Source organism: Schistocerca americana, chromosome 9, assembly GCF_021461395.2.
Source record: "Schistocerca americana isolate TAMUIC-IGC-003095 chromosome 9, iqSchAmer2.1, whole genome shotgun sequence".
NCBI classification, from domain to species: Eukaryota; Metazoa; Arthropoda; class Insecta; order Orthoptera; family Acrididae; genus Schistocerca; species Schistocerca americana.
Window position 1 is genome coordinate 126,482,574 of NC_060127.1, and position 19,385 is coordinate 126,501,958.

At 47.0% G+C, this 19,385-nt stretch overlaps 4 non-coding genes across 4 annotated transcripts; all 4 read right to left on the reverse strand.

The window, feature by feature from the left end:
• Positions 1-3,189: 3,189 nt before the first annotated feature.
• Positions 3,190-3,263, reverse strand: Trnaa-ugc. Its single transcript has one exon. It is a non-coding gene; the product is annotated as a tRNA-Ala (tRNA).
• Positions 3,264-4,334: 1,071 nt separating this feature from the next.
• Trnaa-agc lies at positions 4,335-4,407 on the reverse strand. The gene has a single exon. It is a non-coding gene; the product is annotated as a tRNA-Ala (tRNA).
• A 422-nt stretch (positions 4,408-4,829) lies between these two features.
• Positions 4,830-4,902, reverse strand: Trnaa-ugc. The gene has a single exon. It is a non-coding gene; the product is annotated as a tRNA-Ala (tRNA).
• An 8,258-nt stretch (positions 4,903-13,160) lies between these two features.
• Positions 13,161-13,233, reverse strand: Trnaa-agc. The gene has a single exon. It is a non-coding gene; the product is annotated as a tRNA-Ala (tRNA).
• Between the last annotated feature and the right edge of the window lie 6,152 nt (positions 13,234-19,385).

A 19,385-nucleotide genomic window follows, 5' to 3' on the forward strand; every position in this document is an offset into this window, starting at 1 on the left:
CTTATAAAATTCAATCGGCAGACCATCAATGCCGGGCGATTTGTTGGCCTGAGCCCTGCTCAGCGCCTCCCGAATCTCCACCGCGGTGACATCACTGATCAACAATTGCCTGTCGTCCTCATCGAGCGTTGTCGGAAGATATGCATGCATCGCCGCGATTGCCGCATCATCGGCTGGTTGTGCCCTGTATAGTCGCCCGTAGTAGTCCGTTATAGACTCCTTAATTTCAGCCTGGGTCGTCACAAAGGTACCGTCTTCAGTTCGTAAGCGGGTAATCAATTTTTGTCGTGCTCGGCGTTTCTCTTTCCCTAGGTGGAAGGCGGATGGTTGTTCGTCAGAAGTGCCGGCGCTATCTCGCGAACGGATTTTAACGCCTTCCATTTGCCTGCGTTTGAGGAGCGTCAACTTTGATTTGATCCGTTTAATCTGAGGAAATTTTTCCTGCGTGACATGTGCTTCAGAATACAAGTCACGGAGACAGCGAAAATAAAATTCAAACGTCTCTTTCTGCATCCGGCTCCGGTCAGAACTATACGCCTTCAAACAACGAATAAGCCTAGGTTTTGCACAACGGCACCACCACTGCGTGACCGATGGGAATGTTGGTCATCGATGTAAACAAATTTCCCAGGTTTCTTGTAGACGGTCTCGCAACTCCTGTTCCCTGAGAATACTGACGTTAAGTTTCCATCCTGTCCGACCACGGAAAGTTTGCTGGCGCGCCATACGAATGATACAATGGTAAGCTAAATGGTCGGAAAAATACAGGGGCCACGTTTCCGAGGAAGATACCCGCTCACGCAGGTTTTTCCCCACGTAGATCCTGTCGAGGCGGCTGGCCATTTGTGCAGTATGGTATGTGAAGCACCGTTGTTCCCCGTGTGTTATTTCCCACGATCCTCCAGCTCTAATTGACGTACTGTTTCGCCGAGAGCGGCGCATCCATTAAAGTTCGCCCATTGGTCCTTTGGCTTCAAAACACAATTAAAATCGCCTCCGGTAACCACTTCCTCCCGGCTGCGGCGTAAAAGATATAATAAGTCATTGGCAAAGAACGCAGCTCGTCTCGTTCTATTCTGATTCCCGGAAGGGGCATATACATTAACAAATCTAATGCCGTTGATAAGGCACGCCATACCCCTGCCATTTTCGAGTCGTTCAACGTCGGAGACGGCCACGCCCACTTTGGTTAATAGAGCGGTACCTGAAGAACTGTCTAGGGTGGTGTTTTTGAGTAATTGGTAGCCAGGAATGTCAGGCTGAAATTTATCATCAACCTCTTGCAACATCACAATATCAGCATCGCAGCTGTATAAATAATCACGAAAGCTAGAGAGCTTCTGTACAGAAGTAATTCTATTAATGTTAAGTGTGGCTAACTTATAATCCCGGTAGGACAGCATGAACTGCTAAATACTGGCAGAAAGAGAAGAAAAAAAGCAAAGTAGATATGCAGAAGCACAGAAAATTAAATCCTTTAGTAGGTATCAGATAGGTAATCATCGTCCCCCGTCGGGTGTTTGGAGACAGGTCGTGTCCTACTTAAGTCGCCGGCCGATAATGCGGGTAAAATTCCTGAAGATTGCCCTACCACAGACAGGCTCTGGTCCATTATTACATCGTCAGTGTCATCTGCCCAATTGACCACATGAACAGCGGTCACCTCGCCAATTGCGCCCTGATCATTTTGAGACTGATGTTCGGGGGTATCTCTGAGGTCCTCACGAGGGTTCTGTTCCTCGTTCGCAGCGACATGGCCGTCACCATCGGGGTGGGGCACGGAGACGTCCGAGACCTGTGGGGTCTCATGCTGCGGCTGCTCAGTGGGGCGGTCATGAGAGACGTCAGGTAAGGAACGGGCAATTTGCGTCCCTTTTTCGCGCAAAGGTGGTGCGGTGTGGGCGGCATTCTTGTGGGCGATCCTCCTTTTCTTGTGTTTCTTGGGAGAGGTTTCGACTCTTTGAAGTTCTGCAGCCGACGAGGAAGAAGTGGAGTCCTGTGCAGGAGGAAGTGCATTTGGAGCGGAAATGGGATCCATATTGCTGCTAACGTGGCGACCAGTGTGGTCTTCCTGGGAGTTAGCAACCTCTTGGTGGCTGTCTAAAGACGGAACCGCCGGGATGCTACTGGCCACCGGTACTTCTGTAGTAGTAACAGCGATGCCTTCCTGACTGGAAGTGTCCATGGGTGTATCTAGGACAGTGTCCGAAGCCCTGGGAACTGTGGCCACGTCAGGTTGCACTTCCGCGGCCGTGGTTGAGCGGACTGCCGCTACATATGTGAGAGGCAGTGTCGACATCCTGTTAGTTACCGTCCTTTCGCCAGGTGGTAATTGCGTCACTCGTCGCTGAATACACTGAGCGCGAACGTGATCAGTGGCACCACAACCTGCACAAGTTCTAGGTTGACCGTCGTACATAACGATCGCCCTGTATCCACAAATAGTGATATATGACGGGATGTGTATCTTCAACTTAATCTTCACCTGACGAACACCGTTCAAAACGGGGATTTTGAAAGACAACCACTTTTCCGCAAAATTGCTGATGACCTTACCATAACTGGCCAAAGCAGCGTTGATATGTTCCGCGGGTACTTCAAACGGTACTTCGAATATTCGAACGATGCGGACACCAAACCCTGCATGAGACACGTGAACCTCTCCAACATTCCCATCACTATGCTTAAACTTCAAACGACCACTACAAGATTCAATGATTTGGTCACAGATTTCAGCAGATTTAAACTTAATATAGGCAGTGCTGCTAACTATCGACAAATGGACTCCAAGAATGTCATCAAAGGATCGTTTCAAAGCTTCCTCAATCCACGATTTTAATTCAAACGATTTTGGTCTTACATAGTTTGAATCGAACACAAATTTCAAAGTATCCCGTCGTGCTAATTGACTCATGTTGGAATCCTACACATATTCCACACAATAACACGTTAATGTATGCAGCAAGGGCGGCACTCACCACAACAGCCAGCAGCAGCGGCAACGTAAGCACCACACGTCCGCTCAGCACGGCCGCCGAAGGCCGACTCGACAACAGCCGGTCCTAACATTTACGTCTTGCTCTCCTTACGTCAGTATACATCATATGAGCTGTGACGCTGGCTTTGCAACATCTTGCGTGTCTTTAGGCTCGCCGCGACCAACACTTACCATGCACTGTCCACCAAACATTGAGGCGCCGGGGCTTGAACCTGGGACCTTTCACATGCAAAGCGAACGCTCTACCAACTGAGCTACGCCCCCAAGCGCAACCAAGTTGTGCTGTTTTCCATTCTTTGCTAATCTGATGTGCACGGACCTGAGGGTTGGTTGGTTTGTAGGGGTGAAAGGACCAGTGTACAAAGGCGCGGTCACGTTCATATATCAAGAGTTCCAAGTAGTTTCGATGCTCTGGTATTACGACTACAAATTCCATCTGTATTTAACGTCTTAAATTGAAAGGACAGTCGACTGATGACCACAGCAGTTGAGTCCCATAGTGCTCAGAGCCATTTGTGAAAGGACAGTCACAAATTGCTCCGTTTTCACTCCTTGAAGACAATCACACCGCGCCTGAGGTAAGAAGCACATCTGAAGCCCCATTGTGCACTCGACTGTTCATGCCAACTCACTGCCTCGCACTTTACTACTGTGTACCACTCTTGTCGTCCAACTGCCATAGACTTGGACACAACACGTTTCCGCATTTCCATTGCACTGCGCAAACTACGAAACGCTCCCCAAACATGGCACTCACCCATGCAGACGACTTTTCCGACTCTCCACGACGCTCACGCAACGCTCAAGCTAGTGACAGCCTTATTTAGAGCTTGACGTCGCGCCCAAGCGAGTGAGCACATTTCGCCTACGGCTTAGGCCGCCCACCTAGTGTGGCTGCTCGGGGTCTGCAGGCAGCGAGGGGCTGCAAGCTTCCTGTGTTCGCGCCTATGTCACCTCTGCTTGCTTGTCAGAGACAGAGTATCGCAAAACATACAACTCACTCCATGAATTGATTGCTACGGCATCTGTCATCAGCAGTCACAACTAGCAACACCAGTAGCAGCCGACTGCACGTAAGGAATGGGAATGTGCAGAGGGATTTTTGTGAACTCGGCGCAAGGCAGATCTTTCCGACATAGGTTTGAGAATCTTAAGGGAAGACTTGTACTGTTTCTAAATTCAGTGTAGCGGTAGGAGGAGGGTGCTTCCTGCGCGTAACAGCACGCTTGCCAATTATGGCTGCTAATCGTTCGCTCGTATCTGCCTTGACACATTCGCTGGCTGAGAATTATCCCACGTGCATGGCAGTGTACGCATGTAGGTGTGTTAAAAATTGTGGAGGCGCTGGGTATCGATTCCAGTACCTCTCGCATGCTAAGCGAGCGCTCTACCATCTGAGCTACGCCCCCTGCTGACGAATAGTGCTACATACAACCATATCAATATCACAGACCCATGCACTCCCATTATTCCGCAGACAAACACTACTCTCAATGTGTCCGTGAGGGTGTCTTTCAGGTTTCCTGAATTCTGTATCGAATCGTAGTTGGCCAAAATGAAAGTGGCACGCACAACGTCGAAAATAGCGTTCGGCCACCGCTCTGAGTAAGACGTACGTGTTGTCCACTCTCTAGACTTCATTGAGGTTAGGCCGTTATACCTAAGACAGATGTGCACACGATGACACCTCGACAACAGCCGGTCCTCACATTTACGTCTTGCTCTCCTTACGTCAGTATACATCATATGAGCTGCGACGCTGGCTTTGCAACATCTTGCGTGTCTTTAGGCTCGCCGCGACCAACACTTACCATGCACTGTCCACAAAACATGGAGGCGCCGGGGCTTGACCCCGGGACCTTTCACATGCAAAGCGAACGCTCTAACAACTGAGCTACGCCCCCAAGCGCAACCAAGTTGTGCTGTTTTCCATTCTTTGCTACTCTGATGTGCACGGACCTGAGGGTTGGTTGGTTTGTAGGGGTGAAGGGACCAGTGTACAAAGGCGCGGTCACGTTCATATACACAAGAGTTCCAAGTAGTTTCGATGCTCTGGTATTACGACTGCAAATTCCGTCCGTTTTTAACGTCTTAAATTGAAAGGACAGTCGACTGATGACCACAGGAGTTGAGTCCCATAGTGCTCAGAGCCATTTTTTGAAAGGACAGTCACAAATTGCTCCGTTTTCACTCCTTGTCGACAATCACACCGCGCCTGAGGTAACAAGCACATCTGAAGCCCCATTGTGCACTCGACTGTTCATGCCAACTCACTGCCTCTCACTTTACTACTGTGTACAACTCTTATCGTCCAACTGCAAAAGACTTGGCCACAACACGTTTCCGCGTCTCCATTGCACTGCGCAAACTACGAAACGCACCCCAAACATGGCACTCACCCATGCAGACGACTTTTCCGACTTTCCACGACGCTCACGCTAGTGACAGCCTTATTTAGAGCTTGACGTCCCGCCCAAGCGAGTGAGCACATTTCACCTACGGCTTAGGCCGCCCACCTAGTGTGGCTGCTCGGGGTCTGCAGGCGGCGAGGGGCTGCAAGCTTCCTGTGTTCGCGCCTATGTCACCTCTGCTTGCTTGTCAGAGACAGAGTATCGCAAAACATACAACTCACTCCATGAATGGGAATGTGCAGTGCGATTTTTGTGAACTCGGCGCAAGGCAGATCTTTCCGACATAGGTTTGAGAATCTTAAGGGAAGACTTGTACTGTTTCTAAATTCAGTGTAGCGGTGGGAGGAGGGTGCTTCCTGCGCGTAACAGCACGCTTGCCAATTGTGGCTGCTAATCGTCCGCTCGTATCTGCCTTGACACATTCGCTGGCTGTGAATTATCCCACTTGCATGGCAGTGTACGCATGTAGATGTGTTAAAAATTGTGAAGGCGCTGGGTATCGATCCCATTACCTCTCGCATGCTAAGCGAGCGCTCTACCATCTGAGCTACGACCCCTGCTGACGAATAGTGCAACATACAACCATATCAATATCACAGACCCTTGCATTCCCATTATTCCGCAGACAAACACTACTCTCAATGTGTCCGTGAGGGTGTCTTTCAGGTTTCCTGCATTCTGTATCGAATCGTAGTTGGCCAAAATGAAAGTGGCACGCACAACGTCGAAAATAGCGTTCGGACACCGCTCTGAGAAAGACGTACGTGTTGTCCACTCTCTAGACTTCATTGAGGTTAGGCCGTTATACCTAAGGCAGATGTGCACACGATGACACCTCGACAACAGCCGGTCCTCACATTTACGTCTTGCTCTCCTTACGTCAGTATACATCATATGAGCTGTGACGCTGGCTTTGCAACATCTTGCGTGTCTTTAGGCTCGCCACGACCAACACTTACCATGCACTGTCCACAAAACATGGAGGCGCCGGGGCTTGACCCCGGGACCTTTCACATGCAAAGAGAACGCTCTACCAACTTTTTTTTTTTTAACCACTTTTTTTTTACGCTCTCCCAACATAGCTATTTTTTTTCTGCCACTTTTTTTTTTTTATATTGCTGTGGCCATGAAAAAGAAAACGGGCCGCCCACGTCGAAAGCGAGCATTTTTCTACCCTTTTATTATTATTATTATTATTATTTGTATTTTGTGTTTTATTGTATTTAGTTATTTTTTTTATTTATTTATTTTTTTTTGTATTTTTTTTGCATTTTTTTTATTTGAAATGAAAGAAGGAAATTAATTTGAAGATCCACTTCGAAAAAAGCATGAACTGGGATTCTAAATGCAGCTGCTATTAGTGATACCGCCGTAAGCATAGCTGTTTCGGGGTCTGATGAGGCCTTCACGGCTACCGTAGCGGCCACGGGGCACACGAAGTCCCCACCGTACTTCACCCTCACCAGCAGTCCCCTACTTTAGCTCGCTTCTTCCTGGGGATGATTGATACTGGGACATCTTAACCTACTCCCTGTTTGCGGAACAGGATTCTTAACATATTTCCAAAATGCTTTTTGTGATCTTGTTTGTGCAGTATTTGGAAGTATTGCTCATGGAGATATGTCCGGTATTCCATGATATTATCGTCACCTTTCTAATTGACAATGTAACTTACGTAGTTCCCAAGAAGCCATAATATTGCATTATGTTTTGGTGTTGGAAAAAAGACCTTTTCTGGGAAGAAAATTAGATTCAAATTTAGCTCTCTCCCATCGCTGCGGGTCAGAAAGGCGACCTGCTGCTTTACCTCTTCCCAAATATCTGTACACCCTTTGCAGACAAAGCGGTGATCCAAAGTGTCAGTCTCGTGGCATTTCTGACAAGTGTTTGTGTCACTGAGACCTATGGAATGGAGTTTCTCGTTAGTACTAATGACGTTATTCACCACTCTGTACCATGCCACCTGAACTTCCGTTGGTAGGAACTTTTTGTTAATGTTGTTCCATATAGTTATCCAGTCGCGGTTTGGGTTCTTGGCCTGTGTCTTATTGCAATTTGCCGCCGTTCGTAAACTATTGAATATATAGCGATAGTTTCTCTTGCGTTTATCCCGTACTATACAGCTCATGCAGCTTAATTCAAAGTAGAAGAACCTAATATGTTTTAATTTATAATTAATCAGACTTATATCTATCGGCGGTTGGAAGCTTTGTGGTTTGAAAAAGTTGAATAATTTAGGCTGACAGACCGTCTGGTTGACTTTCGATAACTTGCAAAGACCGCTTAAGGAATAAGGCAGTAGATCTTTTGTGGATATCTGTGAGACCGAGGCCTCCCTCTTCCGGTGGTAAAGTCAACGTGTCCACAGCAACTCGAAAGATATTCCCGTGCCAAATGTGTCTACATTATCGCTTTAGCAATTCCCTTGGGTATTGGCAAAATCTGTCCGAAGTAAGTTGCTCCGGATAAAACTGCTAAGTTTATCAACTTAATTTTTTGCTTGATATTGAGGTCCCTCATATGATTTAAAATGAGCGTGCCACGGACCTTGTCGAGTACAGTTCTCCAGTTAGATGCTATTATCCGAAGAGGGCAGCTGTAGAGAGTAACTCCCAGGGCAGTATGCCGGTCCACACTCTGCGCCCAAGTGCTGGTGACGTCAGATTGTCCGTGCAGATTTAGAAAAACACTCTTCGTGTCAGTTATTCTCGCACCCAATGCGATACAGTACAACTGCAAGTTTTCTATGAACCTTGCTATGTCTGCGGCGCTTCGAATTATCATTCCTACGTCATCTGCGAATGCATTCGTCACTTGTTTCATGCCTGATACGAGCATTCCCTCTAATACGTCGTCTAACCTCCTTAAAAGTGGTTCCAAGGCAACTACATATAACATCATTGACAATGGACTCCCCTGAGGGACTCCACTGGCTACGGGAATATCTTTAGTGCGATGACCAGTAATAGTTACGTTTGTTGTTAAACCATTTAAGATGTTGGCTATAACGTTCACATTACCATCATAAAACCCCATGTAGGTCATGGTTTTCAGAAGGTATTCATGATTGACCCTGTCAAATGCCTTGCTAAAGTCTATAAAAGCCAGACCACCATTTGCTGTGGTATTTGCAAAAATCGAAACTATGTCCCTGTACGCACTTACAGTTGTAAAGATACTGCGCCCTGGAAGACAAGTCTGATGACTACCGATGATCTTTCCCAAAATCGGTTGCAGTCTCTCTTTAAGAACCCTAGCTACGATTTTGTAGTCAGAATTCAATAGGCTTATGGGCCGTGTCTTTGTGATATCCTTTAAACCTGTGGTCCTGCCCTTTGGAAGTAACACTGTTATGCTCTGTTTGAAGGCCACTGGGACATCTTCCCCATGAAGAATTTCGTTGATCATGTCCGTGAATGCATTGCCTATAATGTGCCAGTACGTTCGGTAAAACTCCAGTGGCAGCCCATCTGGACCTGGTGACTTCTTGGAAGGTGAGCACCTAATTACGTCAAAAACGTCATCCTTGGTGAGGTCAGCATAGAAGTAGCGGTTGTCCTCTTCCGTTATAGTGTTCTCTAGGCCTGTTGATGATAAGAGGTCTCGTACAGCATTGTCGTCTATCTGATTGACACTATACAGGGTATTGTAAAATCGATACGCCTCGTCGATCATGTACTTCTGGTTGGTGAGGACTCTCTGATATTCGGCTCTGAGGGACCCTATAAAATTTCGTCGCCTTTGTTTGGCGTGTTGTATGAGGTGATATATTGAGGCATTTTCGTCGTCCAAGATACTATGTGCGATCTGATTTTTAATCCTTCTAGCTGTGATCTCTTAATATTGAGTAGCGCTGCTTTTGTTTTGTTGATCTGTATTAAGATGTCCTGGGACATTGGCTCCTCGTAAAGATCGCGTAAGCAGGCGTAGTGGAACTCTGTTGTGTGTCTTATCCACCTCATCCTCTCCTTGCTAAACGCTATCAGAGTCGCCCTTAATTTTTTCTTCGCCACAGCGGTCCACCATTCAACGGTGGACCGATGTTTGTGACGCACTCGTAAGGCGGCCCGCCAAGTCTCTTGTATTTCTGCAGCTAAGGCGTCCTCCAAGAACATGCTTATATTCAGTTTCCAAAAGGGCCTGCCCCAGTAAGCTGACTGTTTTCTTAACCGGATGCTGCACTTTACGCCTAGGTGGTCGGAAATAAAGGTAGGTATTACTTCAACGCCAGCAACATCATTTTCTAAAGTAGTTGAGACATAGAATCGGTCAATTCTACTTTGGGACCTGCTACTAAAGTAAGTAAATTTGACCAATGTAGGAAATTTCAGTTCCCAAGCATCTGACCATTTCATGTGCGACACCAGATACTGTAACTCCTCGGACTTATTAAAATTTGGCCGTTGGTCCTTGTCATTGAGTACGCAATTCCAGTCACCTCCAAGCAAAACATCAGCAGGATTGTCCTGAAGTAAAATTAAGATATCACTTTTGTAAAACGTGGCCCTTTCTTCTCGTGCATTGTTGTCTGATGGTGCATAAACATTTATAATAGCTGTATTATGGATGTTACACCGAATGTCCCTCCCAGAGTCTAATTTACAAATGTCTGTCATTTCGATGCCCTCTCTGGCAAGAATAGCCGTCCCACAACTATGTTCAAGAGCCACATTTATAATAGCATTGAATCCTGGGATATGAAGGTCTCGAATAAGCACTTCCTGTAAAAGGGCAATATCGGTATCCGACTGATAGATAAAATCTTGAAGTGCGGCTATTTTAGTGGCATTTTGAATTTTGTTAATATTTAATGTGGTCACATTATAGGTTTGGAGCATGTGCCGGATAGTTCAGGTAAGTTTATTAACTGCATAATACTTGCATATGGAATCTGTCTGCCGTCATCAGTCCCTCGTTTAGTCTCAAGGCGATCTTGCCAACTCTATTAATAAAAAGGGTCTTCTTCTTGACTTTGGTCATCGGCCATGTTATCTACACCCTGTTCTGCGTCATCGTCCGCCCAATTGACTGGTGCTGCCGGTGCGTGTTGACCTGGCAATGAACCACCTGCTGGAACGTTGGTCGTGATCCCAGTTTGCGATGGGTGATGTTCACCCCCCGGGTCTTCTTGCCTTTGCTTTCTGTCTGGGTGCCCAGTAGTACCTGCTGGCTCCAGATCTTCTGCCGTCTGATCCTTATTCTGTAGGCGTTTCAGCTTTTCCCTGAGAGCTGGGGCCAAAGACTCTGCCGCTTGGTGTGCCAAACGACGCTTTTTTGACTTCTTCCTCCTCCGCAGGGATCCCGTAGGAGACAAGTCAGGCGAATGTTCTGGCGGTTCGGTGGAAGGAGACAGTGGTGAGAACGGTTCTGTCGTTGTCTCAGAGTTCCTCGTGTGAATTTCTCTAAGAGCCTCAGTTGGGGGTTCCTTCACTTCCGCATCTGTCGGATGGGGTGCCGGAGGTTGGCCTACTTGCATTTCCGGGTGGTGTACGGCTCGGTGACGGACACCAGCGTCGCCATCACGCGACATCCTTTCAGCTCGTTCGCCCTGTGCGTCTGTCGGGAGGTCGAGTTGTTTGTCGACTTCCGTCGGTGACTTGGTAGATTCGTGGGGCACTTCGTGTCGCAGCGAGTCCGAAGATGGCTGTGCAGTACCTACTGCTTTGCATGACTGTATCCTCTCCCGCAGTTCTGTTTGTCTGCCTTCCGTATCACATATCGCAGTTGTGACGGCGTAAGAGGGCCTAACAGCAGCTGCCCGGTCATCCACAGAGCCGGCCAACTCTGGGGCGGTTGTGGCGGCCGCCAGTGCTTCGACTTGTTCCACGTGCTCAACTGTTGACGTTTCTGCAGATTTGCGGCCGTACGTGGCAGCCGCGTACGTTAACTGAAGGCTGACAGCAGCGCTAGGAACCGCAACCTCCCCGGTCGGTAGCTGTGGGACACGACGTTTGCTACATTCACTGCGTATGTGCTCTGGTGAGTTGCACAATGCACATGTCTTGGGTTGACCGTCGTAGATAACTATGGCGCGGTGTCCACATACATTTACATATGACGGTATGTGCCTTTGAAGATCTATCTTAACTTGGCGGACTCCATTCAGGACAGGAAACATATGTGGCTCCGACCATTTTTCAGCAATATTCGAAATAACACGGCCATACGGACGAAGGATTGTATTAACTTCCTCTGCAGGAACCTCAAATGGCAACTCAAAGACCCTAATTGTACGTATGCCCAATCCGGCGTGTGAGACGGAAACATCACTCACCGTACCGTCGGAATGTTTAAACTTCAGTACTCCGCCACACTTATCCATAATAGAGACACACAAATCTGGGTTGGTCAGCTTCACAAAAGCCGCATTTGAAACGAACGATAAATGCACACCTATTATGTCATTGCCAGTAATCTTAACAGCATCGAGTAACCACTGTTTGACTTCATATGCCATAGGCCTCAAGAAATTTCGGTCGAAAGTAAATTTAATCGTGTCTTTCCTCATGACAGTAATCGCGTTCATTCTATATTGAAACCAGGAAACATAACCTAACTCGCAAAGGTGACGAAGTGACTAACCTCGTGACAGCAAACAGCCGTTGTTTACTTCAAGACGCCAAGCCAGCCATCACACGTCCGTCCCGCACCGCGGCTGCGACACGAATACCAACTGAGCTACGCCCCCAAGCGCAACCAAGTTGTGCTGTTTTCCATTCTTTGCTAATCTGATCTGCACGGACCTGAGGGTTGGTTGGTTTGTGGGGGTGAAGGGACCAGTGTACAAAGGCGCGGTCACGTTCATATACACAAGAGTTCCAAGTAGTTTCGATGCTCTGGTATTACGACTACAAATTCCGTCTGTATTTAACGTCTTAAATTGAAAGGACAGTCGACTGATGACCACAGCAGTTGAGTCCCATAGTGCTCAGAGCCATTTTTTGAAAGGACAGTCACAAATTGCTCCGTTTTCACTCCTTGTCGACAATCACACCGCGCCTGAGGTAACAAACACATCTGAAGCCCCATTGTGCACTCGACTGTTCATGCCAACTCACTGCCTCGCACTTTACTACTGTGTACCACTCTTATCGTCCAACTGCAAAAGACTTGGCCACAACACGATTCCGCGTCTCCATTGCACTGCGCAAACTACGAAACGCACCCCAAACATGGCACTCACCCATGCAGACGACTTTTCCGACTTTCCACGACGCTCACGCTAGTGACAGCCTTATTTAGAGCTTGACGTCGCACCCAAGCGAGTGAGCACATTTCGCCTACGGCTTAGGCCGCCCACCTAGTGTGGCTGCTCGGTGTCTGCAAGCAGCGAGGGGCTGCAAGCTTCCTGTGTTCGCGCCTATGTCACCTCTGCTTGCTTGTCAGAGACAGAGTATCGCAAAACATACAACTCACTCCATGAATTGATTGCTATGGCATCTGTCATCAGCAGTCACAACTAGCAACACCAGTAGCAGCCGACTGCACGTAAGGAATGGGAATGTGCAGTGGGATTTTTGTGATCTCGGCGCAAGGCAGATATTTCCGACATAGGTTTGAGAATCTTAAGGGAAGAGTTGTACTGTTTCTAAATTCAGTGTAGCGGTGGGAGGAGGGTGCTTACTTCGCGTAACAGCACGCTAGCCAATTGTGGCTGCTAATCGTTCGCTCGTATTTGCCTTGACACATTCGCTGGCTGTGAATTACCCCACTTGCATGGCATTGTACGGATGTAGGTGTGTTGAAAATTGTGGAGGCGCTGGGTATCGATCCCAGTACCTCTCGCAAGCTAAGCGAGCGCTCTGCCATCTGAGCTACGCCCCCTGCTGACGAACAGTGTTACATACAACCATATCAATATATCAGACCCTTGCACTCCCATTATTGCGCAGACAAACACTACTCTCAATGTGTCCGTGAGGGTGACTTTCAGGTTTCCTGCATTCTGTATCGAATCGTAGTTGGCCAAAATGAAAGTGGCACGCACAACGTCGAAAGTAGCGTTCGGCCACCGCTCTGAGTAAGACGTACGTGTTGTCCACTCTCTAGACTTCATTGAGGTTAGGCCGTTATGCCTAAGACAGATTTGCACTCGATGACACCTCGACAACAGCCGGTCCTCACATTTACGTCTTGCTCTCCTTACGTCAGTATACATCATATGAGCTGTGACGCTGGCTTTACAACATCTTGCGTGTCTTTAGGCTCGCCGCGACCAACACTTACCATGCACTGTCCACAAAACATGGAGGCGCCGGGGCTTGAACCCGGGACCTTTCACATGCAAAGCGAACGCTCTACCAATTTTTTTTTTATTTTTTTTTAGTGCTCACCGACTTTTTTTTTTATGTGCTCTACCACTTTATGTAACTAATTTTTTTTTTCTGAAGAAAAACGAAATTAATGCTGTGGCCATGAAAAAAAAACGAGCCGCAGACATAGAAAGCGAGCATTCTTCTACCCTATTTTATTAGTATTATTATTTGTTTTATTTTGTTTTATTGTGTTTTTTTTTTTATTAAAGAAGGAAATTAATTTGAAGATCCACTTCGGGAAAAGCATGAACTGGGATTCTAAATGCAGCTGCTATTAGTGATACCGTCGTAAGCATAGCTGTTTCGGGGTTCTGATGAGGCCTTCACGGCTACCGTAGCGGCCACGGGGCACACGAAGTCCCCACCGTACTTCACCCTCACCAGCAGTCCCCTACTTTAGCTCGCTTCTTCCTGGGGATGACTGATACTGGGACATCTTAACCTACTCCCTGTTTGTGGAACAGAATTCTTAACATATTTCCAAAATGCTTTTTGTGATCTTGTTTGTGCAGTATTTGGAAGTCTTGCTCATGGAGATATGTCCGGTATTCCATGATATTATCGTCACCTTTCTAATTGACAATGTAACTTACGTAGTTCCCAAGAAGCCATAATATTGCATTATGTTTTGGTGTTGGAAAAAAGACCTTTTCTGGGAAGAAAATTAGATTCAAATTTAGCTCTCTCCCATCGCTGCGGGTCAGAAAGGCGACCTGCTGCTTTACCTCTTCCCAAATATCTGTACACCCTTTGCAGACAAAGCGGTGATCCAAAGTGTCAGTCTCGTGGCATTTCTGACAAGTGTTTGTGTCACTGAGACCTATGGAATGGAGTTTCTCGTTAGTACTAATGACGTTATTCACCACTCTGTACCATGCCACCTGAACTTCCGTTGGTAGGAACTTTTTGTTAATGTTGTTCCATATAGTTATCCAGTCGCGGTTTGGGTTCCTGGCCTGTGTCTTATTGCAATTTGCCGCCGTTCGTAAACTATTGAATATATAGCGATAGTTTCTCTTGCGTTTATCCCGTACTATACAGCTCATGCAGCTTAATTCAAAGTAGAAGAACCTAATATGTTTTAATTTATAATTAATCAGACTTATATCTATCGGCGGTTGGAAGCTTTGTGGTTTGAAAAAGTTGAATAATTTAGGCTGACAGACCGTCTGGTTGACTTTCGATAACTTGCAAAGACCGCTTAAGGAATAAGGCAGTAGATCTTTTGTGGATATCTGTGAGACCGAGGCCTCCCTCTTCCGGTGGTAAAGTCAACGTGTCCACAGCAACTCGAAAGATATTCCCGTGCCAAATGTGTCTACATTATCGCTTTAGCAATTCCCTTGGGTATTGGCAAAATCTGTCCGAAGTAAGTTGCTCCGGATAAAACTGCTAAGTTTATCAACTTAATTTTTTGCTTGATATTGAGGTCCCTCATATGATTTAAAATGAGCGTGCCACGGACCTTGTCGAGTACAGTTCTCCAGTTAGATGCTATTATCCGAAGAGGGCAGCTGTAGAGAGTAACTCCCAGGGCAGTATGCCGGTCCACACTCTGCGCCCAAGTGCTGGTGACGTCAGATTGTCCGTGCAGATTTAGAAAAACACTCTTCGTGTCAGTTATTCTCGCACCCAATGCGATACAGTACAACTGCAAGTTTTCTATGAACCTTGCTATGTCTGCGGCGCTTCGAATTATCATTCCTACGTCATCTGCGAATGCATTCGTCACTTGTTTCATGCCTGATACGAGCATTCCCTCTAATACGTCGTCTAACCTCCTTAAAAGTGGTTCCAAGGCAACTACATATAACATCATTGACAATGGACTCCCCTGAGGGACTCCACTGGCTACGGGAATATCTTTAGTGCGATGACCAGTAATAGTTACGTTTGTTGTTAAACCATTTAAGATGTTGGCTATAACGTTCACATTACCATCATAAAACCCCATGTAGGTCATGGTTTTCAGAAGGTATTCATGATTGACCCTGTCAAATGCCTTGCTAAAGTCTATAAAAGCCAGACCACCATTTGCTGTGGTATTTGCAAAAATCGAAACTATGTCCCTGTACGCACTTACAGTTGTAAAGATACTGCGCCCTGGAAGACAAGTCTGATGACTACCGATGATCTTTCCCAAAATCGGTTGCAGTCTCTCTTTAAGAACCCTAGCTACGATTTTGTAGTCAGAATTCAATAGGCTTATGGGCCGTGTCTTTGTGATATCCTTTAAACCTGTGGTCCTGCCCTTTGGAAGTAACACTGTTATGCTCTGTTTGAAGGCCACTGGGACATCTTCCCCATGAAGAATTTCGTTGATCATGTCCGTGAATGCATTGCCTATAATGTGCCAGTACGTTCGGTAAAACTCCAGTGGCAGCCCATCTGGACCTGGTGACTTCTTGGAAGGTGAGCACCTAATTACGTCAAAAACGTCATCCTTGGTGAGGTCAGCATAGAAGTAGCGGTTGTCCTCTTCCGTTATAGTGTTCTCTAGGCCTGTTGATGATAAGAGGTCTCGTACAGCATTGTCGTCTATCTGATTGACACTATACAGGGTATTGTAAAATCGATACGCCTCGTCGATCATGTACTTCTGGTTGGTGAGGACTCTCTGATATTCGGCTCTGAGGGACCCTATAAAATTTCGTCGCCTTTGTTTGGCGTGTTGTATGAGGTGATATATTGAGGCATTTTCGTCGTCCAAGATACTATGTGCGATCTGATTTTTAATCCTTCTAGCTGTGATCTCTTAATATTGAGTAGCGCTGCTTTTGTTTGGTTGATCTGTATTAAGATGTCCTGGGACATTGGCTCCTCGTAAAGATCGCGTAAGCAGGCGTAGTGGAACTCTGTTGTGTGTCTTATCCACCTCATCCTCTCCTTGCTAAACGCTATCAGAGTCGCCCTTAATTTTTTCTTCGCCACAGCGGTCCACCATTCAACGTTGGACCGATGTTTGTGACGCACTCTTAAGGCGGCCCGCCAAGTCTCTTGTATTTCTGCAGCTAAGGCGTCCTCCAATAACATGCTTATATTCAGTTTCCATAAGGGCCTGCCCCAGTAAGCCGACTGTTTTCTTAACCGTATGCTGCACTTAACGCCTAGGTGGTCGGAAATAAAGGTAGGTATTACTTCAACGCCAGCAACATCATGTTCTAAAGTAGATGAGACATAGAATCGGTCAATCCTACTTTGCGACCTGCTACTAAAGTAAGTAAATTTGACCAATGTAGGAAATTTCAGTTCCCAAGCATCTGACCATTTCATGTGCGACACCAGATACTGTAACTCCTCGGACTTATTAAAATTTGGCCGTTGGTCCTTGTCATTGAGTACGCAATTCCAGTCACCTCCAAGCAAAACATCAGCAGGATTGTCCTGAAGTAAAATTAAGATATCACGTTTGTAAAACGTGGCCCTTTCGTCTCGTGCATTGTTGCCTGATGGTGCATAAACATTTATAATAGCTGTATTATGGATGTTACACCGAATGCCCCTCCCAGAGTCTAATTTACAAACGTCTGTCATTTCGATGCCCTCTCTGGCAAGAATAGCCGTCCCACAACTATGTTCAAGAGAAACATTTATAATAGCATTGAATCCTGGGATAAGAAGGTCTCGAATGAGCACTTCCTGTAAAAGGGCAATATCGGTGTCCGAATGATAGAGAAAATCTTGAAGTGCGGCTATTTTAGTGGCATTTTGAATTTTGTTAATATTTAATGTGGTCACATTATAAGTTTGGAGCATGTGCCAGATAGTTCAGGTAAGTTTATTGACTGCATAATACTTTCATATGAAATCTGTCTGTCGTCATCAGTCCCTTGTGGAGTCTCAAGGCAACTCTATTAATAAAAAAGGTCTTCTTCTTGACTTGGGTCACCGTCCATGTGATCGACACCCTGTTCTGCGTCATCGTCCGCCCAATTGACTGGTGCTGCTGGTGCGTGTTGACCTGGCAATGAACCACCTTCTGTAACTTTGGTCGTGATCCCAGTTTGCGATGGGTGATGTTCACCCCCCGGGTCTTCTTGCCTTTCCTTTCTGTTTGGGTGCCCAGTAGTCCCTGCTGGCTCCAGATCTTCTGCCTTCTGATCCTTGTTCTGTAGATGTTTCAGCTTTTCCCTGAGAGCTGGGGCCAAAGACTCTGCCGCTTGGTGTGCCAAACGACGCTTTTTTTGACTTCTTCCTCCTCCGCAGGGATCCCGTAGGAGACAAGTCAGGCGAATGTTCTGGTGGTTCGGCGGAAGAAGACAGTGGTGAGAGCGGTTCTGTCGTTGTCTCAGAGATCCTCGCGTTAATTTCTCTAAGAGCCTCAGTTGGGGGTTCCTTCACTGCCGCATCTGTCGGTTGGGGTTCCGGAGTTTGGCCACCTTGCATTTCCGGGTGGTGTACGACTGGGTTACGGATACCAGCGTCGCCATCACGCGACATCCTTTCAGCTCGTTCGCCCTGTGCGTCAGGCGGGAGGTCGAGGTGTTTGTCGACATCCGTCGGTGACTGGGTATATTCTTGGGGAACTTCGTGCCGCTGCGAGTCCGAAGACGGCTGTTCAGGACCTACGTCTTTGCATGACTGTATCATCTCCCGCAGTTCTGTTTGTCTGCCTTCCGTATCACATATCGCAGTTGTGACGGCGTAAGAGGGCCTAACAGCAGCTGCCCGGTCATCCACAGAGCCGGCCAACTCTGGGGCGGTTGTGGCGGCCGCCAGTGCTTCGACTTGTTCCACGTGCTCAACTGTTGACGTTTCTGCAGATTTGTGACCGTACGTGGCAGCCGCGTACGTTAACTGAAGGCTGACAGCAGCGCCAGGAACCGCAACCTCCCCGGTCGGTAGCTGTGCGACACGCCGTTTGCTACATTCACTGCGTATGTGCTCTGGTGAGTTGCACAATGCACATGTCTTGGGTTGACCGTCGTAGATAACTATAGCGCGGTGTCCACATACATTTACATATGACGGTATGTGCCTTTGAAGATCTATCTTAACTTGGCGGACTCCATTCAGGACAGGAAACATATGTGGCTCCGACCATTTTTCAGCAATATTCGAAATAACACGGCCATACGGACGAAGGATTGTATTAACTTCCTCTGCAGGAACCTCAAATGGCAACTCAAAGACCCTAATTGTACGTATGCCTAATCCGGCGTGTGAGACGGAAACATCACTCACCGTACCGTCGGAATGTTTAAACTTCAGTACTCCGCCACACTTATCCATAATAGAGACACACAAATCCGGGTTGGTCAGCTTCACAAAAGCCGCATTTGAAACGAACGATAAATGCACACCTATTATGTCATTGCCAGTTATCTTAACAGAATCGAGTAACCACTGTTTAACTTCATATGCCTTAGGCCTCAAGAAATTTCGGTCGAAAGTAAATTTAATCGTGTCTTTCCTCATGACAGTAATCGCGTTCATTCTATCTTGAAATCAGGAAACATAACCTAACTCGCAAAGGTAACGCAGTAACTAACCTCGTGACAGCAAACAGCCGTTGTTTACTTCAAGACGCCAAGCCAGCCGCCACACGTCCGTCCCGCACCGCGGCTGCGACTCGAATGTGCCAACTGAGCTACGCCCCCAAGCACAACCAAGCTGCGCTGTTCTCCGTTTCTTTGCTACTCTTATGTGCACGGACACGAT